Here is a 6,553-nt window from a genome sequence, read left to right on the forward strand (position 1 = left end):
AACCCCTACAAATAGAAGATCGAAAGATTAAGTTTCTCAAACACAAACGACTAGTGCTAGTAAAAGTCAAATGGGAATCCAGGAGAGGACCAGAGTACACTTGGGAACTGGAATCAAAGATGAAGCGAAAGTACCCTCATCTATTTCAGTAAATCTCGAGGACGAGATTTTTCTTAAGGTGGGGAGGATGTAACAACTGTCACTAAAATCAATAATTAGGACGATAATTAGTCAATAAGAAAACCCTAATTGAGACACCCAAGTAATTCTGCATTAGCCCTAGAATTTTCAGAATAATCGGAATTAGGATCAGGGCCCCTAAAACTCAAGGGGGGCAAACCCTAGTTTAATAATTATCTAAAATAAACGTTGCTAGCATTTGATTGGCTGAAATTTTGATTCAGCAAGTCTAGTCCCGAGCCTAGGTAGCCTATAAATAGACTGCTTAGCTTACGGACCGTAAGGGATCAGGCATACGGTCCGTAAGCGAGTCCCAAAAATTAGTATAAATAGCCGACCTTGGGACTTGAACACTGAAATGAAAACGACGTAAGAATTCTGTCTGTGCGTCGAATTATCAGAGAATAATTACAATTAAACACACACGATCACGTGGTGCTGCCGCAATCAGGGTAATAACTCGATCGCTATTACGATTCAACGTCCGATCGATTATAACTATCCAACGATTGTTCGAGTGCTGCTCAAATTGAGCTTGTACTTTGATTATTCGTCGTGATTTCGACTTGAATATTTGAGTGCTGTTCGAATTCGGACTCTGCTCTGTTATTCGTTGTAAATCCGATTGAATTATTAAGTATCGCACTTGTTAATCGATGTGAGGGTTTGATCTCGTGAATTGACGTAACTGCTGTATTAGTTACTAACCCGTTTGTGTGTGCATTGTGTTAAATTAGGTTTAATCCAGGCTAATCAGTAGGCTTATATCTTGCTCGTAAAATCTGCAATGTGAGTCATTCTCTTTTTATCAACTGTTTTACAAAACTCCAAATTATTTTCAAAGTTATAATTACAGGGATTAAGTCTTCGTAATCACCAAGTTACAGCCGGTATGTGGGGTTTTGTATACATTACTTGATAATCTTCAACATTGGGGCAGCCAATGGGTGATATGACCATAATCACAGACACCATTGGACAGGTGGGCCAATGGGTCGAGTGATAAAGTACCGTGGGTAGTTGGTTTGATATCAGAAACATTGTAATCGCTCTTAATACTGTGAATTATAACTAATGTGTCGTTTTAGTAAAATGAATGATTCACTCAGTATTTCCCCGCTGACAAAACCTTTTTCAAACATATTTCAGGTGATATGTTGTGAGCAAAGAAAGAGAAGTGCCATGAAGCACTCCCAGCTTAGAAAAGTGGCTCAGTGTAAATAAATAAAAGAAACATGTTTTGAAAATAAAGATTTCCCGGAGAAATCATATTATTGTAAATTATGGGATTTTATCCCTCAGTTATAAAACAGGCAGTTTAAATTATTAAAAGATTCTGTTTTAAAAAGACTTCCGCTGTCACCTTAAATTTAAGTACCGCAGGATTTCTGTCCCGCGGCTCCTGAAACGGGTAAAACCGGGTCGGGGGCCGTGACATCGGCCGCCCCTAGTAGCACCATCACCACCATCACTTGATCACTTGCAAGCATTCTAAGAGCATACATAGATGTTAGAAGGCATACAACGAAGCTCGGTGTGTTCGGAAGTTGAAGGACCTCTCTTATCTTCTTTTATCCACCACTTTTCTTCACTTGAACTCTCCTAGCTTTGAGCTAGTGGTAAGTCTCTTAGATCCACTCATTTTACATTCTATGAAGGTGGTTAAAGTATGAATCATAATGATGAATGTGAAGAACATCAAGAAGACTAAAGAACATAAAGATGCAACTTAAACATAAGCTTTAAATACAAAGAAATCATGTTGTTATAGTGTTGATATACTTGTTGATTATTTGTTGTAGAAATAAGGTTGACCATCATGTAATCTTGCTAGACTATGATTAAAAACATAATCTAGCAAGATGAGGGGATGAACATGTTAAAGGTTATGAATCATCCTCACAAAAAGTCGTGAACTTAAAGAAGTATGATGTTTTCTTGTAAGATAATGAACAAGTAAGTTTAAAGTCTTGTAGATCTAAATGTTTCAAGTATGATTTACCAAGAAACCAAATTAAAAATACAAGTTTACTAAATCTTGGTTCTTACATAAATAAATATCATTTTTGGTGGTTAACAAAGTAAAGAAACACATGTGTAACAAGAAAAATACATGAAGAAATATTTTTAGAAAATTATGAACACAAGTTGTAAAGAATCATATTCTTTAAAAATGGAGTTTTTAAAGAAGCAATCACACTTTAAAGGGGTACAAGACTTACTAAATACACTATTAAGTTACTACACATTTTTATAAACTTTCAAAGTTCATGATGTAGAAATTAATGCTTGTTTCTAACAAAACTGTTAAGTAGAAATTGTATATTGTGGATTGTTGATTGTTGAATGATTTTTTTGAAAAGAAAATGATATGCTAGTAAGCATGGACACCTCCATTTACAAAGGAAAGTCTGGCGAAATTTTCTAAAATCCCAACACTTAGAAAATTATTTTTCTAAAACAAGCGTTACGAGTGTATTTTATAACTTGCATTTCGAATATAAACTTCGCCATAATTTTTGTAAGAAAACACCAAGTATCGGAGGTTGACTTTCGTAAATAATATTTGATAAATATATATTTAAAATATATATTGTATACTAAAACTCTTGTGTGAATATTTGTTTATTTTACCGTTATATTATTTTAGGGTAAAATAATATATAACTTAACAAAGTGCGTTGACGTTTAAATTGTGTGATATGTGATAAAAGTAATGGGTAGATAAACCATACGTGTTGTGCATGAGAAATTGATTGTTATCTGTACCTTATTAGGACGTGCTTGATTTCCTGATTATTAGAGTAACTAATCTAACCGAGCAAACCGAGGTGAGTTCACACTTTTCTACAAAGCATGGTAAATTCTCGGTGGGAATGGGAATGGGTTCAGGAATAGGGATTCCTCGTCCTTTGGGACGCACTTAGACTTACTGGACTAGAACTCTATCAGCGATGTCCCTCTCTTTTTGTATCGACTTAATCGCCGAGGCTATGGCGAGCGGGTCATTAGTTAATAGCGCTATTAGGTTTAACAAACCTCACACCGTGCCAGTCGGACGGGCGTGTACTAATGGACTATGGCACGTCGGTGATGATAGACACCGACGCTAGGGCACAATTAATTTTCGTTAGTAGTCGATATGATAAACGAGTCCGGTAGTTTAAATAATGGGGTAGCCTGTCACACCCCCAAAATCCACCTGCGGAGTATCACCGCTTGGGAGCGTGACTGACCAGGATCAAGCCATCAATCATATTGAACATAGCATGATATAAATAAAGTAATTCGTAAAACCCCATTCAATACAATTGACGTTTCAAAACAATCATAGTATCAGTAGCGGAAGCATAAGTAAATAACCCAAGTAAACCATAAGTTCAATTATTCGAAATGTTTAAACATAGCGTTCTTAACCCACTGCCCACAACGCCCCGCTCCTCCAGTGCAAGCTCCATAAGTACCTAAGGTCCTGCAAGGCATGCAGCAGATAATCAACAAACTAGTTGAGCGAGTTCACAGTTTATAGTTTAGTTTGGGTAACGGTGCGTTTGTTCAATTAAGTTTCGTATCGTATCAGTTCCATCGCGGCCTCACAGGCATGTGTGCGAAGATTATGTTCGTTAGTTCGCGACCATAGTCTTTACCGACCAGGGTGTGTGCGAAGGCAATTTATCAGTTCGTTCGCGACCATAGTCTTTACCGACCAGGGTGGGTGCGAAGGCAGTTGAGTAGTTCGTAAGCATCAACAGTTTAATCGTTCGTTACAGTATCAAAGTATGCACAAGTAATCATCCAACCCATTCCCACCCTGGGAACCCATGCCTTGGCTGTGTGAACTCACCTTGGTTTGCTCGGTATGCTAAGTTATGCACTCACAAGTAATTAATCACGTCCTAGTGTATGCACGTATAACAAATCAGTTCATGTTCAAAATGATACGCATGCAATTAATTGTTCACATAGCAGTCAGTTTGCATATCAGCACGGCACGTAGTATTGCACGTTCATCACTAAGCATGGCATGTCAATTAAATCAACATATGTTCCACTGTTCAAACATTATTCAAAACCCTAGTATCCTTCGACTCATACTATCATCTTTCGAAAACAAGTGTCACAATGATCCTTCGGACCGAATGTCATGTTTCGGACCATGACATCTTTCGGTCCAAACTATCCTTCGGTCCAACTATCTGTCGGTCAACCAGTATCCTTCGGTCAACTATGGTTCGATCAGATTATGGTTCGGTCAAACTACCATGGTTCGAGCCATTGATATCTTTCGGTCATGGCAGTTACGTTTTATCCATTAACACAATTTCACTAATCAGTTATTGTCAACAGGATCAAACAAGCATAATCACAAGGGTTCACTCAAGAACCCTAATTTGATTAACAAGCATAACACTTTATCCTATACGATTCCGTTTTCAAGAACAGTGAATAATAACAATCCGTAGTGTATACATCACAACCAATCCACAAGCCTTATCATTAACCCTAATCACAACAGATCCAATTTGCATACAAATCCGATGAACATCCAAATCCAACCAATCATGCACAACCGATTAACATACAACCCTAGTATCTTTCAAAACATCCATACTAACCGATCATAAAAACACATATTGCAAAACGATTAGGCAATTATAACATTCATATCCCATTAACATACATAATCGATTAGCATACAAGTCCGATCAACAACATATTGTAAGGCGATCGATAAATCATGAAAGCATATACATTAAACACTAACCGATATTGAAAACAGGGAATTGATCAGCAAGAAGTCTCCGTAAGTTTGTGGTTGCTGTCACAAGTAAAGATGCTCTAGGGTTTTTAGAAAAATAACTACTGATTTCATGCATTCCCATATATACGTATCACAGTAATGGGCCAAGCCCATTGGAAAGACTGGGCCGAAACATATCGAAGGATATGTTTCGTGCTCGAAGGATATGTTTCGGGGTCGAAGGTTATCCTTCGTGGTCCTTCGAATCCTTCGAACTACATGTCATCCTTCGAGGGCTAGGTTAAAGTTAATATTATAATAATAACAATTCTAATATTATTTTCTATCACCACAAATAGTAACATATAGGCAAACAACTCGTGTAATTCAAGTCCACAATCCAACAACTAAACAGTCAAAGTCAAAGTCAACGCGCAATAAATGCGAAAGCGAAAGTCAAACACTCGAGTTGTCACATTATCCCCAACTTGAAAGAAATTTCGTCCCGAAATTTGGTACGCACTTACTGAGGGAGCTAGGTAAGTTACATCGTTCACTGGTTTTCCTGGGGTGTCACATCATCCCCCCGTTGATTTGGAATTTCGTCCCGAAATTCAGTAGTAGTAGCTTCAGCCTCAGAAGTGGATGCATTGGTTTCGAATAACTGGGGGTACTTTTCTTTCATCTGGTCTTCGCGTTCCCATGTATACTCCGGGCCACGCTGGGAGTTCCAACGAACTCGAACAAGAGGGATTCTCTTGTGTTTGAGGACCTTAACATCCCGGTCCGTGATTTCAACTGGTTCCTCGACGAACTGCAACCGCTCGTCGATAGTGAGTTCCTTAAAAGGAACTATGAGGGTCTCATCTGATAGGCATTTCTTCAGATTCGACACGTGAAATACATTGTGAACTGCACCGAGTTCAGCTGGTAGGTTTAATCTGTAGGCTACTTTGCCAATCTTTTCTAAGATGTCGAATGGTCCGACGTACCGCGGATTCAGTTTGCCTCGTTTACCAAATCGAACCACACCCTTCCAGGGTGAAACTTTCAATAAAACCCGGTCCCCGACCTCAAATTCCAATGGCTTTCTACGCTTGTCCGCGTAGGCTTTCTGACGGTCGCGTGCTGCCGCCATGCGTTGACGTATCTGTGCTATCTTTTCTGTGGCGTCCACAACAATATCTGGACCCGTAATCTGACTATCCCCCACCTCTGCCCAACAGAGAGGTGACCGGCATTTACGTCCGTACAATGCCTCGAATGGAGCGGCTTGAATGCTGGTATGATAACTGTTATTGTACGAGAACTCCACCAGAGGGAGATGTTTTTCCCAGCCGTTGCCGAAGTCTATGACACACGCTCGAAGCATGTCTTCTAGAGTTTGGATAGTTCGCTCAGACTGCCCATCCGTCTGAGGATGATATGCTGTGCTCATGTCTAATCGTGAGCCGAAAGATTTGTGCATCGCTTGCCAAAGTTCTGACGTGAATCGTGCATCGCGATCCGAAATAATAGAGATGGGCACTCCGTGCCTCGAAACAACTTCTTTCATGTAGATGTCTGCTAGGGTAGAAAACTTATCCTTTTCTTTGATAGCCAAGAAGTGAGCAGACTTTGTGAGCCGATCAA

This window comes from Helianthus annuus, chromosome 10 (assembly GCF_002127325.2).
Source record: "Helianthus annuus cultivar XRQ/B chromosome 10, HanXRQr2.0-SUNRISE, whole genome shotgun sequence".
Lineage (NCBI taxonomy): Eukaryota > Viridiplantae > Streptophyta > Magnoliopsida > Asterales > Asteraceae > Helianthus > Helianthus annuus.